The following is a 16230-nucleotide window of genomic DNA, read 5'->3' as shown; positions in this document are numbered from 1 at the left end:
GCCTTATTACAGATGAACAGTTCATCGCTAATGTATTTAACTCAAGCTCTTGTTCTAATGAATTAGCTGCACTTAAGTGGCCTCTTGCAGCTGAGAACTTGTTTGGGGATAACAGCTCAGATGCAAATCCCATCTGTAAACACCCCTTTAAAACATTTAATACTTGTACAACATTTGAATCAAGGATTCTTTCCAGATCTATTGTCAGAACATCTTAAAAGAAATGTAAACATCTTGTGATTAAAAAAAAAAAAATTCCAGCAATATGCAATGCATGCAGATGACCATTAGGGAAAAGTAAAAACAAATGTAGAAGGTCCTACAATTGAGATCTCTTTTCCCCCTGTGGCTGTGAATGTATATTCCCGTGAAGGTTATTTCGGGGCAGTTTAACTATTTTACCAGAGAAAATTTCAGCTGATGACTATATCGACAAGGCACAGAATCCTATTGTGGATCAGCTCTAAATCCTGTGAAGTCAAACAACCATTATTTGATTTATCCACAGTTTTGAGAAAGAAGATACACATGTCTAAAGTGATTCTTGGGAGTTAATATCATAAGTGCCAAAAGATCATCTAACCTGCAGTTCATCATGCAGTGATTTGAACAGCATTTGGGAGCCTCATGTCACTTCATTGAAGAAGAGTCTATAAATAAACACTACTTAAAGTCCTTTGCCGATGAGCTAACAATGTCAGTGATACCTAGAGAGCTTGAGTTTCTCTAAGAATACATAGCAACTTCCTTAGTCAGTGATCATAGACAAAGTTCTCACTTGCAGTATTCAGGTTTGAAGAGGGCTAAGCCAGGCTATACTGACCTTGAGCATGAGAAGGACTCATTGTCAATGACTCTGAAGTTTTAATAAGACACGGAAACTGAGATCCTATTCAAAGTTGGCCAAGACCTTAGCAGAACATTGCACCAATTTAATGTCTGGAAATTGGATGGAGTCCAGAGGCGAAAACAAGAGCGCTGATTAGATGGTAGGGAAAATAATAGTTCCTAGAAAAGCCTGAAGTCTAAAAAGATTGGGATTTTTTTCTTCTTTTTTTTTATTCTGAGGGAGTTGGGAGCTGAAAAGTTTTTTAAAAATCATCTTATTTTTTATGACAAAATATTGTAAAGGTAGATTGAGAAGTTGTACATGAGATAGTACACAATATATATGAATTTAGATAGAGTGTAAGGAAAATGTATTCTCTGGCTTGAAAGTTTTCAAATGCCTTATTGCTGAGGGTGATAAAGATGCCCTTTCCCCCCTGCGTGTTTGAGAATCGGTGGTCTCAGAGGCAGGACCGGCACTCCCTGGGTCACCTCCACAATTAACTTATGGCCTCTTTCAGTCTTGGTATAATTTCCTCAGATATTTGTTCATGGTTCTTACCAGACTCTTAGGGCCTCCCTGGTGGCTCAGATGGGAAAGAATCTGCTTGCATTGCAGGAGACCCTGGTTCGATCCCTTGGTTGGGAAGATTCCCTGAAGAAGGAAATGGCAACTCACTCCAGTATTCTTGCCTGGGAAATCCCATGGACAGAGGAGGCTGATGGGCTACTGTCCATGGGATCACAAAGCCCTGGACATTACTGAGTGACTAACATCAGACTGTTACTGATTATAATTTTTCTCTATTCTGGCATAAGGGAATATCAATTTTACTAATTTTTCAACTACTTATCTAGTTAGGTTTAAAATATTTGATGGAGCTTTATAAAGTATGGAGTCTGAAATCTATTTTTGTTCAGTCCAAAACATATATTTATACACAACGAGCTCCCTCATTTTATATACTGCAGACAAATAACAGAAGTATCTTTAACTTACTGGCCAACTACATTCCCTTTCTGACTATTCTTGCTAAGGAGATGGCTGCAGACTGTAAAAGTATTAGTGATTAATTCTGCGTATCCTACCTAATTGAATTCTCACATAGGTAAAGGTCTTTTGACAAAACCATTATATACTGTAATTAGTCAAATAGCTTTATACATGGAGAAAGAAAGAGATTAATGTATCTCTTTGGCTGAATGAAAGATGTGTCTAGATTACTGTGAATAAAGGATGTATATGTACTTATAAAACTTTTTTTGAATTAATGAATGGATTGTGTTTTAAAGGTAGTATCTTAAATATACAAATTACTCTCAAATTATATACTGGTGAAAAGTTCATACTGGCCATTGTCCTGATATCTGTCTTTTTTCAGGTAGATCATTTTGAGTTCAGTACAGATATTTTTCTCCATCTTAAATTGATAATCAGCTCCACCTTCCCTCTATCCATAACCATGAGCCATAGCAGTCAAGAATATATACCTACCATCGAAAAATCACTGCATAGCCACAGCTCGAGTGATTCCATAAATAATAAATCTAAGGCTCCCACCGTATCTCCTGTACCTTATTGAATCATCGCACACTTTAAACTGCTCCGTGGTGTGTTTAACAAATCTTTCACCATGTCCCAAAGTATTACTCATCATTTAGTCTGAAACACTTAGCAATTTCATAAAGTTTTGTATTCTGGCTCTAATGTGAGCCTTTAGAACAGAACTGAAATGTTAAATGTGTTTTATGTAAGTAGAAGTGATGGGAATTCATACATTACTAAACGTTTTTACACTTCTTTCCATTTCACCATTAATGCTTTCCTCCTGCATGGCCATTAATTTTTGTTGTAGCCAACAGATTTTAAGCCTTTTCCTGCTCACTTGTAATGGAGCCCATAGACACGACAGAAAATAGAAGGTTTTAGACAGGCCTATTGGATGTCCCAAAATGGCTGAATGTTACTGTGAATCATTTTTCTGGGGCAAGACTCACTATGAAGGACATTGCAGGGTCACAGCCTGCTCCTAGGCAGGCTCTCCCATGCTGGTTCGAAGAGGGTAAATGGCAGAAGCCATCATGAACCCATCATGAAGCCATCAAGCAACCATGAAGCTTACTCTCTCCTCTCCTTCCTTTGTTTCCCTTTCTTCTCATTTTCAGCATCCTCAACAAACTTCACTTAGTCTTTTACCCCACCCCCTCCTTGCCCAGCTTCCTTTCCTGAAGGGCTGCTGCTGCTGCTGCTGCTAAGTCACTTCAGTCGTGTCCGACTCTGTGTGACCCCATAGATGGCAGCCCATCAGGCTCCTCCGTCCGTGGGATTCTCCAGGCAAAGAACACTGGAGTGGGTTGCCATTTCCTTCTCCAATGCATGAAAGTGAAAAGTGAAAGTGAAGTCGCTCAGTCCTGTCCGACTCTTAGCGACCCCATGGACTGCAGCCTACCAGGCTCCTCCATCCATGGGATTTTCCAGGCAAGAGTACTGGAGTGGGTCCTGAAGGGCTGGTTGTCAGCAAATCCAGTCCCTCTGACTGGACACACCTGCTCCCTTTGTTTCTCCACAGCAGACGCGCTGGCTCAAGAGGAGAAATGATGAGAATTATGACCGAGATGAGTTCCATTGCTCTATAGCCATCTACAAAACAGCTTGCTTCTGGCACCCTAGAGTCTTAACTTAGAAAGCATTTAGTGTTTGTGAATACAAGCTTAAGGCAAAAGAAATATTTGAAAACTTAAAAAAAAAAAGAACCTTAGAGGACTTTCCTGGTGGTCCGGTGACTAAGACTCCACACTCCCAATGCAGGGGGCCAAGTTAGATCTCAGGCTCCAGAACTACTAACAGATTTTGCATGCTGCAAACAAGAGTTATCGTGCCACAACTAAAGATCCTGCATGCCACATAAATATTTTTCAAAACAAATAAAAATAGAATCTTAAATTAGGTTTAGAAAACCACTTTAGCCTCTTAACATAATATACTAAATGTGGTACATTACCAATATTTTCTATTGCTGTGAAACAACGTATGTTTCTCTGTTTCCACAGGTATGGAGTCTGGGTCTCCCATCCTCTGCTCAGGATGCCACAGGGCTACAATCAAGGGCTCAGTCAAGGCCCGCGTCCTACAGGCGGCTTGAGGCCTCTTCTTAGCACTATGGTGATTCGTAGAATTCATGTCCTCCTTTTTGTATGAAGGTGGTCCTTACCTGCTAAATTAGGCTATGGCCACACCTCCTGCCTCACTCATTGGCTGATCGGAAAGTCATCACGAGGCTTCTGGCTTCTCAATGGCCAGCAAGAGACCATTCCCCTGGCTTCTCCCTCACCTGATCTTTAGAGCCTTGTTTAATGGCTCACTCGAAAAGTCAGGCTCGCCCAGAATAATCTTCTTCTTAATTAACTTGAAGTCAACTAATTAGGGGTGTTAGTTACATCTGTAAAATCCCTCATCAGTGCCATATGACTTAACGGAATCAGCAGAGTGATATCGCAGCACCTTTGTGTGTGTTTACTGTTTTTGGTTAGAAGAAATTTTAGGTTCCAACACTCAAGCGAAGGGTTGTCTCCCTGGAAAAGAGGGAGAGTGAGTGAAATTAGCATACAAAGGGAAAAAAGTAAATATTTGTGACCAAGACACCGATGTTTTACTTATTTGAAATATGGCCAAGGAAATACGAGAGAACACGAATTCTGTAATTTTCACAAGTAGCTTTAAGAGCCATTATGTCATGTGCCTAGTTGTTCCTTTACTTCTCCCTTACGACAGGTATGTCTTATGTGACGGTTGCTTTTCCAGCCTGGGGCTTGGAATGAAGAAAACTAGGAAAGATGTAGCCAAGTGCACTGAACATTCATGTGAGTAAAACAAAACCTGTGTTGAGATTTTGCTGTTTGTTCGTCATAGCATCCTCTAAGGAAACCTGACTTACATACTCCCTGTGTGTCTTAACTGTGATGCTTTCTTTTTCTGAGACTTTGCTCTTATCATTCTTTGTGTCCTTATTTCATACATATTATTTAAGATTTAGTTTAGAAAGTTTTTGATGGCCTCCCACCCTGGAAGAAAAGCCTTGAAGCCCAAGTGTATGCCTTGACTGTAAAACTTACCATGTGATATGAAAATTGTCAGGGATGTCAAGATAGGAAGGATGGTCTGAATCTTCACAGTATGCCCACAAATAGCACAATGCCTGTGATGGTTTTGGGCTGTGTCAACTTGGCTAGACTGAACCATCTTCTCCAGAATTTGCTTTCTTGGGTATTTCTTGTTAGGATGCGCCACAAGGGAGGGAGATTCTTGGGAGGTTTGGAAGGCAGAAGAGGAGCAGCACCCACTTCGTAGCTTACACACATTGCTGATCCACTGGCCTGCCTTCTTGGCAGGAAGCAGTGGCTGGGCCTGTGATTGGTCTATCTTCCCCTGGACCCTCCTACAGCTGCTTAGACTCCGGGCCAGGTGTGTGTGTGACAATGTCTGTATGTGTGTGTGTGTGTCTCCATAACCTGCTTAACTTCTGTCCTTTCTTACAAAATCAAGCAAGTCACCACTTTTGATTGTTAGATGGGCAACATATTAAATTTTGGAACACATGAGAAATTTATGTTGCTGTCCCCCAATACACAATGACATTACAAAATTATTTTTTATGAAACTTTCTTGGAAGCACCTCTCCTGGATTTAAATTCAGGTCATTGACTGGATTCTTAGATTTAAATTCCATTAATTCCTCTCTTGGATTTAAATTCAGATTTGCATGCACCTCTTTTAAAATTTAGCTATTGTTTATTACCACATTCTCATATATGAACTTTTTGTGGAGGAGAATACAAGGAACTGAACTTGGAGTTTGTTGTTATTGTTCAGTCGCTAAGTCATGTCCAGCTGTTTATGACCCCATGGACTACAGCACACCAGGCTCCTCTGTCCTTCACTATCTCCTGGAGTTTGCTCAGAGTCATGTCCATTGAGTTGGTGATACTATTTAACCATCTCATCCTCTGCTGCGCCCTTCTGCTTTTGCCTTCAATCTTTCCCAGCATCAGGGTCTTTTCTGATCAGTCAGCTCTTCACACCAAAGTACTGGAGCTTCACCTTTAGCAACAGTCTTTCCAATGAGTATTTAGTGTTGATTTCCTTTAGGGTTGACTGATTTGATCTTCTTGCAGTCCAAGGGACTCTCAAGAGTTTTCTTCAAGTACCACAATTCAAAAGCATCAATTCTTTGGTACTCAGCCTTCTTTAAGGTCCAGTTCTCACAAACCACATAAATGACAATATGTAAAACACTTTGACACAACAAAGTGATCGGTGATTTGCATTTCCCTACACTTTTGTATGCCTCTTGGGGAGAGGATGATGATTTTGTTATTCATTACTGTGTTCTGAACGCACACAGTGCTGTTCATCGTTCATTGCTTTGCACATGATAGATATTCAATAAATCTTTGGCATACTCGGTTTATTTCTAGTGTAGTATATCTTACAGTCTCTGTTTGTCTTTATCTGCTTCTTGTTCACTTTTTGCCTCCCACAAATAGAAGGAAAGGTCCATGAAGATAGCAAGCTTACCTGACTTGTTTATAACTATATCATTTTTTTTAAAAGATTTTTTGATGTGGATCATTTTTAAAGTCTTTATTGAAATTGTTACAATATTGCTTCTGGTTTATGTTTTGGTTTTTTGGCTTCAAGGCAAGTAGGATTTTAACTCCCTGACAGGGGACTGAACCTCTACCCGCTGCATTGGAAGGTGACGTCTTAACCCCTGGACCATGGCTGAAGTCCCCAGATATTTATTAAATGAATAAATAGCATGTGTAAAAATATCTGGCATTTAGTAGGTGCTCAAGAATTTAAAAATACATTGTTTGGATATGGGCTAGTTCGAAATGAAAGAAATTCAATTGCCCTTCAAATCAGCTTCTCTTCCCATGTATAGAGAAGAACGTTCTATGCAAGAAAAATATATTTCAGGAGTTGAGAAGCATCCTTCAGAAAAGTTGCATAGATATTGCTATTTCTCTGGCTTTTTACAAAATCTAATGCAGCAAGAAAAAATATCTTGCTGAATGACACAAAGCATTAGCCAAAGCACAGGGGGTGTCTCAGAAGGTAGGTTTAGACATACCATAATATGATTACATTGTTTTGAAGTTTCATTACTTTTTCATCTGAATGAATATAAAACCTAAAATATTAATACAATGAAGATTGGCAGTTGATGACCCTGCAGAGGCTGCTCCAAGTTGCTGATCAAACATGGACAGTGGTACCTTCAAATCTCAGAGTCATTTGTAGGTGTCTTGTCTGTAATCAGGATTTGCGAGTGATGGTGCATGAACTGTTCTCTGGTCATTGTTATTCAACACCATCACCTACCCTTGTCTGAGATCTTAAATGGGCTGTCTCATCTATCAAACCTCTCCCCATCCTGTCCCCGCAGTATCTGAGATCAACAAAGCATGTAAAATCAGCACTTCATCAGTCCTTGAGAGGGTGCTGCTTCTGACACGTGAGCCTTCTTCCTTTCCCCACCAATCTACAGCCCATTCTGCATTTGACTTTTACAAATACCTTCCCCCAGATATAATGAAGCCCCCCGGGGTTGAAAGGTGAAAGGGGTTCTGAGTGATGCCATTTCCTTTCCTGATACCTTTGTGCCTGAGTGCCATGTGGAAGGTTTAATACCAACTCTATTCCTCTGATGCATATGACAATATAATATCCTCTAATTGCATCTGTTATGTCTTTGTACAAGGAGGAAAAATATTCTTTATGGTGGGACTACAAAATTACACACATTACAGCCGAATATTCAGGTATTAAAATAGGTTTTCCTGCTTGTTAGGGAAAAGAAGAAGCTGGAAATTGTTTTTATTTTTATTTTGCATTTCATGTACCATGGGCCTGATGGAGCTGCATTGGGTCATTTTACAGGTGTTTTAAAATACATGGCTCCTGTATATTTCATAGGAATGCCTCCGGATGATGATGCAAATGTTTCTTTAGGTAAACAAGAAGTAAATCCAAGTTATATCATTTTTTCAGTGCTCTTAAGGGGAAAATTAAAGGGTGATTGATTGCCTTTTTCTAAGTCTATTTTGCTTTCTATTGCTTTTATTCACCCAGAATTGACCAACTGACCAATCCAGATAGTATTTAGTTAAGTACATGTTCTATGTATACGAAACCCTCTGGCTGCTTATGTGTCCAAATGTGACCATTTGCATGAACAAGCCGAGGTAAGGTAGAGTCCACACATTCTTTTCTTTTCCCAAACAAGGTGCCTAACATTTTGCATCTGATTATACCCAAAACGGAGAAGGCGATGGCACCCCACTCCAGTACTTTTGCCTAGAAAATCCCATGGACGGAGGGGCCTGGTAGGCTGCAGTCCATGGGGTCGCTAGAGTCGGACATGACTGAGCGACTTCACTTTCACTTTTCACTTTCATGCATTGGAGAAGGAAATGGCAACCCACTCCAGTGTTCTTGCCTGGAGAATCCCAAGGACAGGGAAGCCTGGTGGGCTGCCGTCTATGGGGTCGCACAGAGTCGGACACGACTGAAGTGACTTAGCAGCAGCAGCAGCATACCCCCAAAAATCTATTAACTTGTATCTCTGAATAAATACACAAATGCACACACATAAATAGTGACTTGGAAAAAGTTGCTTTCTCACTAGCTTTGTTATTGTGTTTACTCTCACTGTTTAGATCTACACAGAAACAAAATGCTTGAGAAGAAATACAGTTGTACTTGTTTTTAATCTTCTTGGTCCTGACAGTGCTTATCAGTAACAGTGTATGGAGCTCTTCACAGGAGTGTATGTATAGATTTCTCCTGGGCTTGAGATGAAGCCTTAGGATGTAACTAAGTGACAGAAACGAATGTCAAATGTAACAAATTTTTTGTTGTTTAGTTGATAAGTTACCTCTGACTCTTTTTGACCCCATGGGCTGTAGCCCACCAGGCTCCTTGCATGGAATTCTCCAGACAAGAATACTGGAGGGAGTTGCCATGCCGTCCTGCATGTGATCTTCCTCAACCACGGATCAAACCAGGGTCTCTTGTGTCTCCTGCATTGGCAGGAAGACTCTTTCCTAGTGAGCCACCTGGGAAGCCCAAAGGGAAGGATAATAGCCATTTTTTAACGATGAAGAAACTGAAGCCAAGAAGTTCATCCTATAAGCACTTACTCTGATTAGGGTAAATGAAGCAATCTGTGCTAATAGACTGCCTACATCCAAGTAGCTTAACAAATAAAACGTTCACACTCACACAGAGTTCACTGGACATGTCTGCCATCAGGGAGAGGTATTCCATGTGGCCCTGCAGGGACCCAGCATCCTTCCGTCTGTCATGTGGTTGCACCCTTCTCCAGGCTATCTGCACTGTGTCTCCTTCATTCAGCCAGTAGATAGGGAAACAGAAAGTTCATTTTTATGGGCCAGGCATGGAAATGACAAATATCACTTCGACTCACATTCCATGATTCTGTGGGCCAGTGCTTAGTAATATGGCCACTTTAAACAGCAAAGGAATATGGTAAATGTAGTCTATTTTGTGCCCAAGAGGAAAATGAGGCCAGTTTCAGCAAGCACATGGCAGTTTCTGCCACAACCAGTAATGAATCATGGGGCATGCCACCGTTCAGGAACGAATCATGGGGCATGCCACCGTTCAGGTGCTCTTTACATTGGACTATTCACTGTTGACAGTAATCACTCCTTGCCCCAATTTTAGATTTAGTTTGTTCAATTCCTCAGCATAGGGAACATCCCACGAAGAGAGGGCATGTTCATAAATTCCATTTATTTCACCCATCCACCAAGTCACTCAAAAAGTCACAGCTTCTCTCTAGGGGAGTTCAGAAACAGCCAGATAACAGAGAAGCAAAAAATGAGCTTTGACCATATCTGGGAATTTGAGTTCTGATGGAGACACCTCGATGCCATAGCTTGTCATTCCTCTATTAGGTTTTGTGATAATAATTTAACACAAACTCTAGTAAGGTGTTGTGCCCAGTTCTGTGATTTTTATAGATAGGAGCTGTAGCAGGTGAAGGGGAAAAAGCCCTTCCACCCCCCACCTTTTGCTGTTTTGATCCCAATACTAACTTGCTGCCAGGAAAGTTCAGAGAACCCACAGAGGGAGCCCTGGAGCATCTGAGTCACTGTGATTCTCACTTTCCCTGGGTTTCTGTGTTCCCTGCTTTTCCCCCAAACTGGAGTGTTTTCTCCTTATGGTCGCTCACCTGCTTTCCAATTTCAGGTCTTAAGCAGGTGTGTGTAATTTTACCCAAGGTTTTCTCCAAACAGAATCTGCTCCTAATTTGTGACTTGGCCAACTTTGTGTTTCCTTTTCACTGCCTTTGAAGAATGCTGGGACTCAAAGAATGAAAGTAGGATATTCAGATGAGGAACAGGGTAGCGAGCCACCAGAGAGAGTTCACATGAATATTTTAGGCATTTTTCAGAAGGAACCATCTTGCTTTTACCATTGGTGAGGACCATTTCAACTTCCATTCACCTTGGGCATCTGGGCAAGTGATTATCTGCAAAGTCAGGTAAGATTTAAAGAATCCGGCCTTTTCTCTCTCTCTCTTTTTGCTGCAGAGCCACAGGCCCTGTTCTCACGCTAAATTTCTGATATAAAGGTAAAGGAGGAGAGACATTTCCCCCAATCACCATGTGCAAAGCAAAGAAAGTCTCCATCTGCTCCTGAAACTCTGCTTTTTATGGGGTCTGTCAGGCTGCTTCATTTTGATGGACTTAAATAATAACATTCTTCCTTTTTTATTATTATTAGAAACAACAACACGCTCAAATCTTTCTCATTATTTTTTCATAAGGTCTAGGATTTAGTCTTATTGCCACAGCCTCTGATGTTAAAATAACATTTACCCTGAAGCTTTCATCATACTTTCAGAGCATTTTTAACCCATCACCAGCGCCATCTCCTCTGGCTTGCCGTGTTGAGGCTGGAGCAAGAAAATTATCAGTACTTACAGGTGGGGTGCAATCTTAGCATCTGCCCTCTCACCCCAAATTAGGAAGAATGGACTGCTGGACACTGGGAGCTAAAGAAGCAACCTTGACACCTTCACACTTAAAGTGATGCTTTTTCTGCTTGCTGTTCATTTCTAACTGGCTAGGGACAGATTTGTGAAGTAGAGAAGATTCATCTTTGGTTTTTCAGTCTTCATCCTCAGCGTGTTAAGGGGCCCCTGGGTGGTCTTTGTGTTGTTCACACTTCTCCCTACAATCCATTTCTCAATTCCTTCAAACTCAGCCTGTCCTCTCCCTGAAGCATCAGTTTTCATCCATTCAGTGGCCTATATCAATCCCTCACTGTAAGCCAGGTGGCTTTTTTGTACTCGAGATATAAAGATATGATCTCTATCACCCCTAACTTTCAAGACTTGGAAGTCTAGGAAAAGGAAGGGAAAACTTTGCAAGGATTTTGTGCAAGGCATCAAAAATTAACTTCAAGATTTGAGGAGAACACAGAAGCTGGTACAAATGCTTGGTAGCCTGGAGCTGGCATCCCAGAGTGAAGATGACTGAGCCAGGCACTTAAAGGTGAATTAGAAAAGTAGAAAGGACTTCCTGGATGAGGGAGTAGCGTGTGTACACAAAGAAAATGAGATACTCAGGGGAAAAGTCTAAGACTCTGTTTTCTAACAACCCCTACTCAACCCGGAGTACATGTTCTTCACTAGATTGGTGGTTTTTAATATTACTTCATAGCCCTGACCTACCTGAGAGATATGACGGCTGTCATTGGTAAAAGTAACTCTGAGACTCAGCGTATCAGAGGACCTGCCTCTCTGCAGGGAGACAAATCAAGGGCTAAGGTTTAGAAAATTTTTCAACAGTGATTTTGAGAGACTCTGGTTAAGACTCATGGGCACAGATGCTCCCAGGCCAGGGAGAACAGTCTATCATCTTTCCTTAGTAAACTGATAATTTAAAAAAAAAAACTGTAATAAAATAGAAATTAAAGTGTCAAAACAATAAAAAAGGAGAAATATTTTCAAGAGGTAAAGGAATTGGGCTAGGTAGTTTTCATGGAGTATTTAAAACACACCCTTATAGGGCTTTCTCTGGGGGTCCAGTGGTTAAGAATCTGCCTGCCAATGGAGGGGACGTGGGTTCGATCCCTGGTCCGGGAAGATCCCACATGCCTCAGGGCAACTAAGCTGGTGGCCGGTTATTGAGCCTGTGCTCTGGAGCACCTGAACTGCAGCTACTGAGGCCTGTGCTCCCCAGAGCCTATACTCTGCAGCAAGATAAGCTGTCACAATGAGAAACCTGTCCACCCCAACTAGAGCATAGCCCCCTGTGCAGCAACAAAGACCGAGTGCAGCCAAAACTGAATAAACAAATCAGTAAAATACACTCATATAGGCTTATGATATAGCACAGGGAACTATACTTCGTATTGTGCAATAACCTATAAAGGAAAAGAATCTGAAAAAGACTTCAGTTCAGTTCAGTCGCTCAGTCGTGTCTGACTCTGCGATCCCATGAATGGCAGCACGCCAGGCCTCCCTGTCATCCATACATGACCACAGGAAAAACCATAGCCTTGACTAGACGGAACTTTGTTGGCAAAGTAATGTCTCTGCTTTTTAATATGCTATCTAGGTTGGTCATAACTCTCCTTCCAAGGAGTAAGCGTCTTTTAATTTCATGGCTGCAGTCACCATCTGCAGTGATTTTGGAGTATATATGTACATATAACTCAGATATATACATATACATATCTGATATATCAGATATATATCAGATCAGATCAGATCAGTCACTCAGTCGTGTCCGACTCTTTGTGACCCCATGAATCGCAGCATGCCAGGCCTCCCTGTCCATCACCAATTCCCGGAGTTCACTCAGACTCACGTCCATCGAGTCAGTGATGCCATCCAGCCATCTCATCCTCTGTCATCCCCTTCTCCTCCTGCCCCCAATCCCTCCCAGCATCAGAGTCTTTTCCAATGAGTCAACTCTTCGCATGAGGTGGCCAAAGTACTGGAGTTTCAGCTTCAGCATCATTCCCTCCAAAGAAATCCCAGGGCTGATCTCCTTCAGAATGGACTGGTTGGATCTCCTTGCAGTCCAAGGGACTCTGAAGAGTCTTCTCCAACACCACAGTTCAAAAGCATCAATTCTTCAGCGCTCAGCCTTCTTCACAGTCCAACTCTCACATCCATACATGACCACTGGAAAAACTATAGCTTTGACTAGACAGACCTTTGTTGGCAAAGTAATATCTCTGCTTTTGAATATGCTATCTAGGTTGGTCATAACTTTCCTTCCAAGGAGTAAGCGTCTTTTAATTTCATGGCTGCAGTCACCATCTGCAGTGATTTTGGAGCCCAAAAAAATAAAGTCTGACACTGTTTCCACTGTTTGCTGATCTATTTCCCATGATGTGGGAAATAGTGATGGGACCAGATGCCATGATCTTAGTTTTCTGAATGTTGAGCTTTAAGCCAACCTTTTCACTCTCCTCTTTCACTTTCATCAAGAGGCTTTTTAGATCCTCTTCAGTTTCTGCCATAAGGGTGGTATATATACATATATGTATATCAGGTATATACATATAATTCAGATATAACTCAGGGAAAAAATTGAAAACACTTGTTTTCTAACAAGAATCACTTTGCTGTATACCCAAAACTAACACAACATTGTAAATCAACTATGATTCAATAAAATAAAATGTACCCTTATAAATAAACAATGCCTCTTTTGGCAATCCCTATAAAGATTTATTTATTTAGAGATCTGTCTCCAAAATTCAGTTTTGGAAAACACCCTTAAGAAACTATAGTATAAACAGTTGGGGATTAGAAATATTTTAAGGTAAACATTATTTCCTAATAAACTAACAGATAAAGCAGAACGTTTATACCAGAGGATTCGGCTTGGTATCAGTCTCAATTGGCATGAAGGTTTTTCTCTTATTTGCTTCAAATCTGTATTTTAAAAAATGACGCCTTCCCCAGGAGATTCATTACCATATGGAAGAGTTGGAGCAGAGGGAGTAGTCAGAGTTGGATAGATAAAGATGTTCCAAAATATGAAGGTCTCTGGAACAGGCCATTTTATGTTGTCTCATGGTGTGCTGAGTGTAGGTGCTACAAAGTGATCAGATAGTAAATTTAGAGCCAATAAAAAGGAGACACTTCAGAGGGCACGTCGTAGCTTGCTTGTAAGAATCGCTGACATGGAAGGTCAAGGAATTAAATACTGGAGTTGGATTTATACTATAGCTGACTGTTTTTATGGCCAATACAACATTTATTGGTATGCTAAGATAAAGTTAATCAAGTCTTGTGCTTCAAGGTGGAGAAGTAAAGATTACCTCTTGAGAGTTTGGAATGAAGCTCTCCCAGAACCCTTCAGCATACACACTCGCACAATCATTTAGCTTTCTCTCCTTGCTGGAAGCTATTCGAAGTTCAGAAATATTTGATGAACCTATGGGCTTTAAAGAAAAGCCAAGCATTACTCTGAAGCTGTCACATTCTCTGGGGTGCACTGCCCAAGCATTTTTCATCCTTAATTTCTCACAGGCAGAACTTAAACCTTAATTCTATACCTCTATCTTTGCATAGTCAATGGCCAATATCCTAAATTCTCTGGCTCCTTTAAAATTCTTTAAAATTAGGCTGTCCTACATTTCAGAGGTAGATGGATGGTTGGATTAGACTAATGCTTGTCATCTATTATTCTTGAGATATATCCTCTAATCCAGTTCTCAGTGATCCATGACCATTTTATCTTTTTATTTTTTAAAAATAGCTTTGATCAAGTGATACTTTAATTTAAAAAAAGTGTTTTTGGAAGGTCCACCTGGTATGTGGGATCTTAGTTCCCTGACCAGGGTTTGACCCTTGCCCCCTACATTGGAAGCCTGAAGTCTTAACCACTGGAAGACCAGGGAAGTCCCCGTGACCATTTTGGATGACAGTGTTGGTATTCTGTCAAGCTGACAATCTGAAACACTGATAGCCCAGTATTTGGGAAAGGCACAAGAATGTATGGTTTGGATTTCCATAAAGACATAAAAAGGTCTCCTCACATGGTTAATTGCTGGTAATTTTGGGCCCTGTGTTTCATACCTCAAGGTATGAACTGGATTAGAAATGGTTGAAAGTTGAAGGCTAGAGAGGAGGAGGGTAGACACTAATGAGTAGATTCATGTTATGGAAAAAATAACCAGGGTTCAAACCCAGGCTTTGGTCACTTAGTCTCCGTGTGAACTCGACCAGTGATTCTTACTTTGATCTTAGCATCTTTCTTTATGAAGTGGGGGTCAGTCAGTCAGTTCAGTCGCTCAGTCGTGTCCAACTCTGTGTGACCCCATAGATGGCAGCCCACCAGGCTCCCCTGTCCCTGGGATTCTCCAGGCAAGAACACTGGAATGGGTTGCCATTTCCTTCTCCAATGCATGAAAGTGAAAAGTGAAAGTGAAGTCGCTCAGTCATGTTCAACTCTTAGCGACCCCATGGACTGCAGCCCACCAGGCTTCTCCGTCCATGGGATTTTCCAGGCAAGAGTACTGGAGTGGGGTGCCATCGCCTTCTCCGTTTGAAGTGGGGGTATTAAACATTAATTGGATTGTTATATATAGGTTAGATTTAACACACGGTCTTCAGTTGTGACCATTTTCTCCCCCAGGGAGGATTTGACAATGTTTGGATATGTTTTTGGTGATCACTACAAAGGACAAGGTAGGCAGATGCTACTGGCATCTAATGGTTGATACTGGCATCAGCAGGGGATGATTCTAAACATCTTACAGTGCTCAGGGAAGCCTCCCACCCAACCCCCACAAAGAATTATCAGGACCAAAAAGTCACTATTGCTGAGGTGGAGAAACCGTGGACTTAATTTTTGTAAAGCAAGTAGAGTCCTATCTGGCAGAAATAAAGGCTGGGAACTGTAAATAGCCTGAATTGTGTCCCCCAAGATTTACATATTGGAGCCCTAGCCCCCTGTACTCAGATACACTTGTACAGTAACTCCCCTATATCCGAATGAGTTCTGTTCTGAGAATGTAAGTCCAATTTGTTCATAAGTCCAACAAAGTTAGCCAAGGTACCCAGCTGGCTAACACAATTGGCTATACACCGCTGTTTCTATGTTTGCTTCTGGACATCCTCAGCTTGAAACAAAGATACTGCACTACAGGACTCTACACAGTACTGTACAGGAAAGTGCACAAAAAGCACAGCCTCTGGTGGAGCATGCACACACGCCACATGTGAACTAACTCACGTGATTGGACGTGCAAATGCATGGACCCATATTTGAAAGCTTGCAACTTGAAATTTTGTATGTAGGGGACTTACTGTATTTGGAGAGAAAGTGAAATCTCTCAGT

This window comes from Bos mutus, chromosome 27 (genome assembly GCF_027580195.1).
Source record: "Bos mutus isolate GX-2022 chromosome 27, NWIPB_WYAK_1.1, whole genome shotgun sequence".
NCBI classification, from domain to species: domain Eukaryota; kingdom Metazoa; phylum Chordata; class Mammalia; order Artiodactyla; family Bovidae; genus Bos; species Bos mutus.
This window is presented reverse-complemented; position numbering follows the sequence as displayed.